The sequence below is a fragment of the Malaclemys terrapin genome, chromosome 5 (assembly GCF_027887155.1).
Source record: "Malaclemys terrapin pileata isolate rMalTer1 chromosome 5, rMalTer1.hap1, whole genome shotgun sequence".
Taxonomy (NCBI): Eukaryota; Metazoa; Chordata; order Testudines; family Emydidae; genus Malaclemys; species Malaclemys terrapin.
In genome coordinates this window covers 52,101,302-52,114,808 of record NC_071509.1, presented here as the reverse complement: position 1 = coordinate 52,114,808, position 13,507 = coordinate 52,101,302, and the positions used below count along the sequence as shown (strand labels likewise).

The 13,507-nt window shown below is 40.3% G+C and overlaps 1 protein-coding gene across 1 annotated transcript in view; it reads left to right on the top strand.

The window, feature by feature from the left end:
- The first annotated feature begins 205 nt into the window (after positions 1-205).
- Positions 206-13,507, top strand: part of LNX1 (ligand of numb-protein X 1) — a 159,924-nt gene continuing 146,622 nt past the window's right edge. The window contains exon 1 of the mRNA XM_054029104.1: positions 206-442. The gene's annotated coding sequence lies outside the window, so the exon portion shown is untranslated. The remainder of the gene's footprint in view (positions 443-13,507) is intronic.

The window sequence follows — 13,507 nt, the reverse complement described above, 5'->3', positions numbered from 1 at the left end:
TACTCCCTCACCATACCCCACTCACAGTGGTGGTAAGTACTAAGGGAACTGGAAACCCTAATTAAGCCCAAACTCCCACACTGCAAGCCCGTCCCCCTGCTGCATCTATCCTCAGTTAATGATTTATTCCCAAGAATCAAAGAGGCAGGATCAGGTACAAAACAAAAACAGTTTATTAAAGGACCACCAACAACTATACCCAATAAGGAAACAGGAAAACCACTTGGATGTTAACAATACAAACAAGCTTTAAGCCAAGAACCCAAAACCATACACCACCGGGAGTGGGTAAGACAAATTAAAGGGGTTAACACATCACCATTCTTCTTGTTGTTTACACAGGACCCTGGACACACTGGAACTAAGGACACCACCAAGACCCCAGGACAGCAAAGGACAGGAACCACGAACATGAACACCACGATACTCAGGACAGGATCAGGTAAGCTATCTTCCTTCTCAACTTGCCACGTTGTCTCAGCTGGGAATAGATCTTGGCACTGGGCTGCCTCTATGATGGACAGCAGCTGTCACAAGGCACTGTAATCTTTTATCACCTTTAGTTGCCAGGCAGGATTCTCTAGGTCACTTCATCCTTTCCTGCCCAAATGTACAAAAGGCACCAATACTTCCTGCCAAAGTGCTGTTGCTAGGCAGATTATAGACAAGGGGGAACAAGAAGAGGGAATACAGTATGGAGGGTGAAGTACAACTCAAGGAAACCAACATGGCGAACTGAAATTTCCTTACAGTGGTTGTCCTTGGTCAGTGATGACCCACGGTTCAGAGGTGCATCTATGTGAATTCACCTCCCACCCAGGGAAGAAGTCACTTTGCTTGCTTTGCCATCTGAGCACTTGCTCTGACCGGCCACCCCGTCAGCCGCAGTTCCTTTCCGCCTGGCTGCCCCACCAGCCGCTCGTTGCCTCGCCAGGCGCTCGTTCGCCGGCCGACCATCAGTCACCGTCTGCTGCCACTTGCCTCTCTGCTGTGACCTCTGCACATCCGTCTCTTAGTGATTTTCAGCTCTTTTCAGGCTGAGCGGAAACACTGACCCACCACAAGTGATTTCAGCTCTCATTTGACCATTTTAACATAACAAAAAGGCTCCCAATGAAGCCTCTTTAGTTCTATCTTTGAACAGTGGGGAGGAAGGGGTTAAACTAGATCGGGGCTCCTTAGGGAGAGTTCACATCTCCTGGCTGGGACACCTGTCCCCACCCCTCTTACTTTCACAGAGGTCTGTCATTGGAGCCCTGGCTTAACAAGTTCCTTTCAGGTGAGGGTGACCCCTCAGTCGGGACAAGCTTTCAGCCTTATCTATAGGAGAAGACAAGTAGTTATTCCTTTGTATTGGCCCCTAATACAGATTGCTGTCTCTTTCAGGACAAACTACCAATTACTTAAGCATCCAAAAAACTATAAAAACCTGCCTAAACCGTCACTCATTCATAAAACAGATAGATGTTGACATATAAGAGTGGTCCTCCTAGACCACTGCAGGGCTGCTCTTCTCTCTGAGTCCTTGTTCCAGCCGTTAATACTGTGCATGAATCAAACAAATGATAAGTAGATGGAGCAGGAGATGGACTGGATCTTGGGGAAAAAGTAATTATTTTTTAAGAAAGTAGAGCGGCTGCAAGTGCATACTCAGCAAGTGCATACTCGGTATATGCTTACTGAACAGGACTACTTGTGGCACCTTAGAGACTAACAAATTTATTTGAGCATAAGCTTTCGTGGGCTACAGCCCACTTCTTCGGATGCATAGAATGGAACATATAAATTTGTTAGTCTCTTAGGGTACATCTACACTACAGCGGGGAGTCGATTTAAGATACGCAAATTCAGCTACGTGAATAGCGTAGCTGAATTCGACGTATTGCAGCCGACTTACCCCGTTGTGAGGACGGCGGCAAAATCAACTTCTGCCGCTTTTTGTCGGCGGCGCTTACTACCACCTCCGCTGGTGGAGTTAGAGCGCCGATTCGGGGATCCATTGTCGCGTCCCGACGGGACGCGATAAATGGATCCCCGAGAGGTCGATTTCTACCCGCCGATTCAGGCGGGTAGTATAGACCAGACCTAAGGTGCCATAAGTACTCCTGTTCTTTTTGCAGATACAGACTAACATGGCTGTTACTCTGAAACCTGTCTATATGCTTAGTTTTAGCTCTGAGACTAGAGTTGGTTATTCTTCCTTTACTGGGGGATGAAAGCATTCAGCATTTTAAACTTACCGTAAGAAGGGCAGAGTATGGAAGTGATATGAAAGGAAGAGTAGATTATGAAAGCTAGAGCAACTGTCTCTCTCCTAAAAGGTACTTGTGTTTGGGGAAAGGTAGTAAGGTCCAGAAACAAATTAGAAAAAAAAATTATCTGAGCCATATTAAAAGCTAAGAAACGTATTTAAATTTGGATATTCAGGATGGAATCACCTTTTAGCTTCAGAAAGACCTCCATTCCCCACAGAATAGTAGACAACAGTCACCCCATGAAAAACGAGACAGAGGTATTGCATCAATAGAACAAAACCTTATTAACTGATCAGTGATTCATGGGGTAGAAGAAACTTCTCATTAATCTCATTCAAGGTGTCAGGTACACCACAGTATTTATTTCTCGTGATCACCATATAGCCAAAACAGTAAATCTATAGAGGGAGTAAAGAATTTTCATCTCTTATTGCTAGTTTTTCTTTATTATTATTGGTTACATACAATGTGAAACAGTATTCAAGAAATATTTTAGAAAGATTCCAGCCATAAGGAAGGCATCTTCCCTTGTTTGCTAGTTCAGTGCAATGCTACCAGTCTGGTTGCTGCATGAAGTCTTTTTAAGAGCTATTTAAGTCCTCAACTGACTGAAAGGGAAAAAAAAATCTGTTTCATATTTTTCCACACAATATATTCTGTTTATCCTTTAATATAATAATTAAAAAAAACTTGCTTATAATGTAGATTGATTCAAATAAGGGAATTCTTCAAGTTTCCAGATTCACAAATAGTCCTTCCTGAATGGTTAACTGTTCCCATGTTTATAGAAAAAAGAGAGAGAGAGGAAATTACAGAAGAGATTTTGAATATTATCCTAGACGTTAATAGCTTTTAATTCTAATAAAGGATTTCTCAAGTCATGCTGTATTCTGCAGTTCTCTTCTAAATGTCTGCATGGGAAATAAGAATTAAATTGGATCAGTTGTGTGGAAAGAGGATTTAATCTTTAAGCTCCAATGTGGTTTGTTTGCTTTTGCCTTGTAAATCACTAAAGTTGTATCACTAACCTTGGGACTGGATCCTCGGCTATGCCATTTAACATAAAGGACCCAGAAATTCAGCTGATGTAAACCGGCATGGTGTCATTGCATTAATTGGAACTGCACTGATGTGTATCAAATAAATATAGTGCCCTTTATGTTTAAGGGTATGTATATACGGCAGCGTAAGCTCAGGGTCTCTGGGCTTGAGCATCCGCACTGAATATTGACAATAGGTTTAGCGTTTCTGAACATGGGTCGCTGTTACCCGCACTTACGCGTCTACACTGCACTATGCAAGCCCAAATAAAGCCATCTTATCCCAGGCTTTCTAGTTCTTTCCCCAGCTTTAGCCAGTCTAGCCCTTTGCTCATGATGCACTGTGAGAAAACTTGACAGTCCATCCTGCTGCAATTTACAGAAGGTTGTCTCAGCCTGCCAACACATCCAGCTGAGCCATCTTTTAGGCCCACCTGCTCCTAGCAACCAAAGTCAGTGAAGAACTTGTCTTGCTCAGGCTTTTGCTCCAATTTCAAGAAACAGGCAGACCATCCATGAGAACATAAGAATGGCTGTGCTGGGTCAGACCAGGGGTCCATCTACCGGTAGCCAAGTATTCTGTCTTCCAACAATGCCTGATATCAGATGCTTCAAAGTAATCCATCACCTGTCATCCAGTCCCAGCTTCTGGCAGTCAGAGGTTTAGGAACATGAAGAGCAGGGGCTTGCATCCCTGATCATCTTGGCTAATAGCCAATGATAGATAAATTCATGGAGGATAGGTCCAATTCTTTTTTGAACCCAGTTATAGTTTTGGCCTTCATAACATCCCCTGGCAATTAGTTCCACATGTTGACTGTGCATTGTATGAAGAAGTACTTCATGTTTGTTTTAAATCTGCTGCCTATTAATTTCATTGGGTGACTCCTAGTTGTTGTGTTATATGAAGTGGTAAATTACACTTCCTTGTTCACTTTCCCCACATCATTCATGATTTTATAAACCTCTGTCATATCAACCCTTAGTAGTCTCTTTTCTATGATGTGCAATCCCAGTCTTTTTAATCTCTCCTCAAATGGAAGCTGTTCCATATCTCTAATCATTTTTCCTGCCCTTCTCTGTACTTTTTTCCAATTCTAACATCTTTATTGAGATGAGATGACCAGAACACTTCACAGTATTCAAGAGGTGGGCATACCATGGATTTATATAATAGCATTATATTTTCTGTTCAATTTTCCTAATAGTTTCTAATATTCTGTTAATTGTTTTGAATGCTGCTGGAAGTTGAGCTGACGTTTTCAGAGAACTGTCCACGAAGATTCCAAGATCTCTTTTTGAGTGGTAACACATCATTTAGACCCCCATCATTTTGTGTGTATGGTTGGGATTATGTTTTTCAATGTGCATTACTTTGCACTTATCAACATTGAATTTCATTTGCCAGTTTGTTGCTCAGTCACCCAGTTTTGAGAGATCCCTTTGTAACTCTTCACAGTCAGCTTTGGATGTAATGATCTTGAATAATTTTGTACTATCTGCAAATTTTGCCATTTCACTGTTTTATTTATCCATATGTTGAACAACACAAGTACCAGTACATATCCTTAGGGAACCCCATTATTTACCTCCCCAATTGTGAAAACCAACTATTTATTCCTACCGTTTGTTTCCTATCTTTTAACCAGTTACTTATCAATGAGAAGATCTCCCCTCTTATTCCGTGACTGCTTATTTTGCTTGAAAGCCTTCAGTGTGGGACGTTGTCAAAAACTTTCTGAAAGTTGAAATACACTATATACACTGGATCACCCTTCTGCACATTTGTTGACCCTCTCAAGAATTCTAATAGATCGGTGAGGCATGATTTCCCTTTACAAAAGCTATGTTGATTCTTCCCCAATGTATTGTGATTATCTATATGTCTGATTCTGTACTTTACTGTACTTTCAACCAATTTACCTGGTACTGATGTTAGGCTGAGTGGCCTGTAATTGCTGGGATTGCCTCTGGAGTATTTTTAAAATATCAGTGTTGCATTAGGTGTCCTCCATTCAGCTGATACAGAGGATGATTTAAGCGATAAATTACATACCATAGTGAGGAGTTCTGCAGTTTCATATCTGAGTTCCTTCAGTATTCATCACTGAATACCATCTGGTCCTGGTGACTTATTACTGTTTAATTTATCAATTTGTTCCTTAACCACCTCTATTGACACCTCCATCTGGAATAGTTCCTCAGATTTGTCACCTAAAAAGAATAACTCAGCTGTGGGAATCTCCCTCACATTCTCTGTAATGAAGACTGATGCAAAGAATTCATTTTGCTTCTCCGCAATGGCTTGGTCTTCCTTGAATACTTCTTTAGCACTTTGATTATACAATGGCTCCACGGATTGTTTGGCAGCATTCGTGCTTCTGATGTACTTACAAAAATTAATAGCAATTTTTTTAGTCTTTTGCTAGATGCTCTTCAAATTGCTTTTTGACCTCTCTTATTATACTTTTACACTTGACTTGCCAAAGTTTATGCTCCTTTTTATTTTCCTCATTAGGATTTGACTTCCAATTTTTAAAGGATGCCTTTTTGCCTCTAGTCACCTCTTCTACTCTATTGTTTAGCCATGGTGGTGGTTTTTTGGTCCTCTTGCTTTTGTTGTTGTTGTTGTTGTTGTTGTTTGGGTTACGCATATAGTTTGAGCTTCTAGTGATTTTTTTAAAGTTTCCATGCAGCTTGCAGGCATTTCACTCTTATGATGGTTCCTTTTTAATTTCTGATTAACTAGCTTCCTCACTTTTGTGGATTTCCCCTTTTCAAGTTAAATGCTGCTGTGGTGAGTTTCTTTGGTATTTTACCCCTACAAGGATGTTGCATTAAATTACATTATAGTTGTAAGTGATAATAAGTGATTATCCCCCTCTATTCAGCACTGGTGAGGCCACATCTGAAGTATTGCGTCCAATTTTGGGGCCCCCAGTACAGAAAGGATGTGGACAAATTGGAGAGAGTCCAGCGGAGGGCAACGAAAATGATTAGGGGGCTGGGGCACATGACTTATGAGGAGAGGCTGAGGGAACTGGGCTTATTTAGTCTGCAGAAGAGAAGAGTGAGGGGGGATTTGATAGCAGCCTTCAACTACATGAAGTGGAGGTTCTAAAGGGGATGGAGCTCAGCTGTTCTCAGTGGTGGCAGATGACAGAAAAAGGAGCAATGGATTCAAGTTGCAGTGGGGGTGGTCTAGGTTGGATATTAGGAAAAACTATTTCATTACGAGGATGGTGAAGCACTGGATTGGGTTACCTAAGGAGGTGGTGGAATCTCCATCCTTAAAGGTTTTTAAGGCCCAGGTTGACAAAGCCCTGGCTTGGATGATTTAGTTGGGTTTGGCCCTGCTTTGAGCAGGGGTTTGGACTAGATGACCTCCTGAGGTCTCCTCCAACCCTAATCTTCTATGATTCTATTATTCTAACACAGTATAGAGTTCTCTCTCTCTGACTATAATTTGCCTGTGTGGCTGAGTTTTATTTATAAACTAAGCTAAACATCTGCTTATAGACTTCATATGCAATTTAATCTTAACTTAAGCCTTCATGTGCAGTAAAACACAGGTTATAAGGTGATTTGCTGACTTTTCTTTTTGTGCCTTTTGGAGTTTTTATGTGTCCAGCACCAGTCTTCCTCTTCCCTTCCCCCTTCTGCTGTTCTGGCCCCCAGAAGTATACCTGCACAGCTCCTAGAGTCTCTCTGGCTGCAGGTATTCTCACTGGGTGTAGAAGAGATTGTTCATACATGGTCCAAGCACCAAAGATTCTTGAATGACCTGTATGGTACAATGGTGCTCGGTCAGCTGAATTTTCTCTCTCTCTCACCACTACTGAAGGATACACTTATGCCTTTCTATTGAGGTGGGAAAGCCCATATGACTGACTATTGTAGCCGCTCTGTTTAACCAAAACCAAAGTATGCTGACTGTAGCAGGATTTTAGAACCCACAAAAAGGAGACTGCCAACTTGTAAAAACTCTTCACTAGTAAACGCTAATTTTTAAGTTTATACCAACCAGCTATGTTAACAAAATGATATCTAAAAATACATGAAGGGCCACCCTAGAGGCCAAGTGGTAGCACTCTGCATTGCCCTGAGGGGAGACTGGCTTGATTCCAATTCCCGTTGTCTTGCTCCGTGAACTGACACTGAAGACCAAATTGTTAAAGACATTCAGATGTAGATAGGCACCAGGGAAATGGGGGTGGAGAGAAGGGTTTCAATAGCCTAAGGTGCCAAGTCAATTTTAGGTGCCTAAATACATTTTAAAATATGGCCTGGAGTCCCCAGAGAGAGGGGGAGGGATCATCTTGGTTTCCCTCAACAGCAACCTTTATGACTGACTAAGGAGCTAAATGGGCAGGTCCTAATGGAAGCCCCATTCAAGCCCCTGCCATTGAAAGGATTTGGCTACCTTACAGGAGTTAGGTTCCTCCTCTCTCTTGCCCTTCATTGGAGAAGAAGAGAAAAACACAAGCTATAAGTAGTTCTTCAAAACTAGGTAAGCAAACGGTGAAGTGGGGCTGTTGGCACTCAGCCAGGTAAGACCTTTGGTCTCGGCACATGACTCCCATTGACATCATTGGGAACTCTGGAGTGAGGGCGGTATCGAGCCCTTAGACAGTATGAGGCAAAAAAAAAATGTCCATATGTTCCTATGCTATGATTATTCTACTACATGGCTGGGGAATTTTGTACATCTTAATTTAAATAATTTATGGTCAGAAGCAACACTCCACAGATTGGCGCTTAAATGTCCTACTGTCCAACCAAGACTTTTTGCTCCTTACTGCAAGAGGAACATGTGCTAGAGGGTCTATGTATAGCGTAAGTACTAAGTATGACTGCAGAACAAGTCATTTATGATTTGTGTAATTTTGTAATGAAAGCAAAAAGTGTCTTGTTTAAGATCTGGGGGAGTAACTGGGTTCTCCTGGGACATCAAAGATCCATACACATATGGTCAAAAAGGTGAAGCAGCCTAGCTTCTGTTACACTCAGTGCAAAGTGCAAACACAAGAACCCCACACTCAACAGAAAAGCCCCTAAGCTCTGCCAGGCTATGAACTCGTTCCAAGACAGGTTTTTTAATTTTTTTTTTTTAATGTAACCGCTCTAGAAGGCACTGGAGAACATCTAACCCCACATTACAGGGATATGGTTGCTGCAATATGTGTGTGGATCTGTTGTTTTTTCCTGTTCTTGACTTGCAGACTAACATTGTGATATTTTTTTTTAATCTGTTTTTCCATCAAAGTTTGGCTTCCCCCTCATTCCTTCTTCCACCTACATAGTGAGGCTGTGGGAAACCGGGCTAAAAATGCAGGCCAGTTTTCATTCCGAGCTGCCAAGCTGTCTTAAAGCAGTGGGCCACATAGTATCTGTTCTCTCTGACATTCCAAAGTTCTGCCAACATGGCAGAACATAGCAACACAGGTCTGACTGGTCTGGTCACTGCTCCACTTGCTGCAACTCTGTTGTTCAGTTCAGTGATCCCTCCATCATTGAGCTGACCTGACTACAGCCTTTCATTGCTAAGGGTTTGGGGTTGGGGAGGTGTTTGAAAGCTATCTTTGTTTTCCTCGAATTCACCAGTTGTTAAGAAGGGTAGCAGAGATCCAGTGGATTGAGCACGAGGATAATAGTCAAATGACCAGGGCTGTATTCTCAACTGTACCATGATTTAAATGACCACGAGTCTTTCTCTGTTTCATTTACCCCATCTGGAGATAAGATGATTAATTCACAGATACATATATGCTACGTATATGTTTAAACCAGCATATTCTATAATAAATAGTAATACTTAATTCTCATCTAGGGCTTTCCATGATTTTGGTGATATTTTTAAGTTGTATTGATTTCTTTTATACATTTCAATAGCTCACTTTTAAAAATCAGTCCAAATAAGAAACTGGTTTAAAAGCTAACAGGAATCTATTTGTAATCGATGCACAGAGTTGAAATGGATGATTTTTTCTTTTCTTACGCTGAGCTCCTCCAGATCAGCAGAGAATTTTGATTTAAAAAAAAAAACATTTAAATAGGTAACCAAAATGAGATATTTTAAAATAAAGCCTATGTAAGAGGATTTTCAGGGAAGATCATTCTTTTTACTTGCAATTAATCCTATGGGTTTTACAGCAAAAGTGTCACTTCTCATGGAGAGTATATATATGTTGGCATAAATCACCCAGAGAACTGCTCAATATATATGCTAACAGAATAGCACTTTCTTCACTTTAACTAAGAAGTCTATGAAAAATTAGGAGTCCACGTACAATAATAGACCATTCTCAGAGAGTCTGAGCACAGGTTTGGTATCCAGGAACAAATAGCTTCTGATTCTGATCCCTGAAACCTCTCTGGCCTTCAGAAGTAATTTAGCTGTTTTGTTCCACTGGTGATAATCATACTTAGTAGATTTTAGTGAATAACTAGCAACAGCTAATTTTCTCAATTTATCTTCTTTTCCTGCATAAGGAATGTCTCTGAACTTTTCCCCCCTCTCTGTGATTGATCATGAACAGTTTGTGAATGTTACACACACCATATCTGAAATTCAAGCTCGTTAGTTGGTTGTGATGGGCCACAAGTCACATGATATTGTTTCTATTCCCTAATTGGATGAACTTACTCATCATCCCCGTCATTGGAGGTTTTTAAGAACAGGTTAGATGAACATTCATCAGGGATGATCCAGGTTTACTTTAACTATGTCAGCAAAAATTTTGAGTGTAGACTAGGCCTAAGAAGTGTAATTCTGACTGCAAAAGTTGTCAGATTCTTGTCTAGTTCATTTAATTGCATCTGTGCCAGAACTCTGGCAGGGGGGTTTGGTCTTTAGCAACATCTCATCCTATATAAAATATAGTACTTGCTTGTATAAGTTTAAAATCTGCCATCCACAAACATTTGCATAGTTTGTGATTTATTGTTCTGATTTATTATTAGAGCTAGATGAATAATTCAATATATTCAAGATGTTTTCTTTTTTTCTCTCTTTGTGAATTGTTGGTAAACAGACTGAAATTCTCAATTTTTATTCATTAACCTTTCTTCTGCAAATAATTCTTGGTCTGCAGATTACGACAAACAGCTATGTAATTTGGAAGGTACACTGTATTGGTTAGTTACACAAATCATCTAATCAAGGAACAGAAACAATACCATATGATTTACGTCAGGGGTTCTCAACCCTTTTCTTTCTGAGGTCCCCCCCAACATGCTTATAAAAACTCCATGCAGTGGACTTCAGCTTTCTGCCCTGGGCCCTAGGAAGTCTAACACTGGCCCCGCTTGGTGGACCCCCTGAAACCTGCTTGTGGGCACCCAGGGTGCCCGGGGCTGAGAACCAGTGCCTTAGGTAACTAACCCAGTCATTGAATTGTATATTTGATTGTTAATCTTGCAATTTGCAATGCATCCTGCATTGGTTAATGTTAATTGTGAATCATGAATTTGACAATGATGCTTGCAATCAAAATCCATTTTGATAAATTTTTGAGCATCTGAGATAAGTTTGCCATTAACCATTATTTGTAATAGTAACCTTGACTATTTAGATCTTCACAAAAAGGAAAGATATAAAATGGGTCATGATCATGCCTGATCAAAATTCTCTTCAAATGTCAATGTATAACTGAAAAAATTAACTCTTGTCTCAGCTCTGAGTTTTAGTAATTTCAGATTTCAGTTTAACAATCAATAAAATGTTATCCCCAAAATTATTATTACAAAGGTAAATTTCAATTCTCACCCCACCCCACACTGACATTTCATTTAACAGTTCAAGCCCTAAATAAAAAGTGACTAACTTGAATATTTTAAAGTGGATACATACCCACAATTCTGCTCAGTCAGAAAGGTCTCCTCCTCCCTGAAGAAGACCTTTTAGAAAGGTTGTGGAAGGCTACAATGGTTAGCTCTGTCACTAATGGCATCTGATGCTCATCTAACCATTGAAACGCTAATCAGTCCCATTCATTACGTATGCTGGAAGTTCACCAGTCATGTTGTAAATGTCGTTGAACAGATACCACTAGTAGTCAATTAATTCAATTCAAACACTTTCTAATGTCCAAGGAACCACCTTTGTACAAAGGAAGGGTAAATGTTGCTGTTTTGTTTTGCCAATAATTACAGTCAGGGCTCAGTCATAAGCGGTGACCAGCAATTCTAATTTGCATGTAAACCCTGAGGTTTTCTTTTAACAAAGGTGCTATAGAGCAGGGCTGTCAGATCTGCAGTAGCATTAATTGACAGGCTGCTTTGGAGTAAGGGACTTACATATACCCAAGCTATTATGGAGAATATTTACTTTACTCATTAAACAAGTTCTTTATTTACCAGTTGAGGTTTTAGAATAATCCTTTTGCTTCATGGAAGAGTTTAGTTTTGTTCCCGTTTTCACTGGTTGACTATCACACTGTTATTTCCTTTGCTTGTTTGTGAAAGAGATTACTGAATATGAGCAGGAAGTAGCCTCTTTTGGACCATCTGCATAAGCTTCCTGCAGAGGTGAGAACAATGCAGTTTTATTAGTTTAAACTTTTAAATACTCAGATTGCAGATTCCAAATATCAAATTGTGCTTTGCATTTGTGCTTTTGATGCTAGAGCAAGAAGCACAAATAATAAATATTATTTCCTGAATGTTTTAAAAAGAATGTTTATTGCTGTTTTTTTTTAATAATGAGTATAAATCAACTATATGAAAGCATCTTTGTGTGAGAGGATGAGTGCAGTTAAGCTACATAGTCAAACACAATACAATAGTAACTTACAGTAGTTGTCCTATCTTTTTAAAAGATGAGCATTCTGTTCCATCTCTCTTCCTACCTACCCAGCTCACCACCATGGAGGGAATGTAATCCACAGTGTGCAGTACCAAAAAGGGAGTCCTGTTCATTTACTCAGTCAACACTCAGCAGACATACATAGGTCAATACACTGTTAAACAGACCTGTTATTGGATACATTATACATAGTAATCAGGAACAGAAAATGGTGATCAGATGCCAGAAGGATCTTGTTGCCACAATGGTTGAGTCACTGGATAAGGGATCAGAAGATCAGGCTTCAAATCCCGTGTCTGCTACAGATTTCCAGTTTGACCTTGGGCAAATCACTTAATCTCTGTGTGTCAGTTCTCCATCTTGAAATATAGGATGATATTTCCTGTTCCCATCCCTGTGCCTTGCACAATAGGGTGCTACTGTTAATACAAATAATAAATCATGGTTATGTGCATAACTGTCTAGACTGCAGGTTTTCTGGGACCCTTTTTAAGTGGGGGGGGAGGAGCATAAGTAAAATTCAGATTTTTTTCATTTAAAAAAAAGGTCTCATTTCTGGCAGCAGAGATTCTGATCTGCACAAGGAATATAAATGTTATTTATACAATTTAGCAGTTGGATTTTGGTCATGTTGGCACACATGCAAGCACCCACTTCTCCATCACTGGAATGTGTCTCAGAAGTGGTAAAATAGTGGGAGAATTTAACCAAAACTTGTGTCTAAGAGAGAATTTGGTGGTTTGCATCAGTTGAATTATCCCTGATTCTTTAGCATAGATTTGTTACTTCTAAGCTAAAATATTACATATTATGGCGGGAGTGGGGGGAAGAATGGCCACACGGGGTCAAACTAGTGTCTCGTCTAGTATAATGTCTTCCAACAGTGGCCAGTGGGAGAAGCTTCAGAGGGAAATTACAAAGTGATCCAACCCCTGTCATCCAATCCCAACTTCTGGCAGTCAGAAGCTTAGGAACCCTTATAGCATGGGGTTGTGTCCCTTACCATCTTGGCTAATAGACATTGGTGAAAGTATCCTCCATGAGAGTATCTAATTCTTTCTTTTTTTGAACCCAGTTATACTTTTAGCCTACACAACATTCCCTGGCAATGTGTTCCACAGGTTGACTGAGCATTTTGTGAAGAAATTTGTGAAAAGTTTGTTTAAATCTGCTGCCTATTAATTTCATTAGGTGACTCCTGGTTCTTTTGTGTTATGTGAGGGGGTAAACAAGACTTCCTTATTCACTTTCTCCACACCATTCATGATTGTATAGACCATAAGAACATAAAGGCCATACTAGATCAGACCAACGGTCCATCTAGCCCAGTATCCGGTCTTCTGACAGTAGCCAATGCCAGGTACTTCAGAGGGAGTGAACAGAACAGGCAATCATCAAGTAATCCA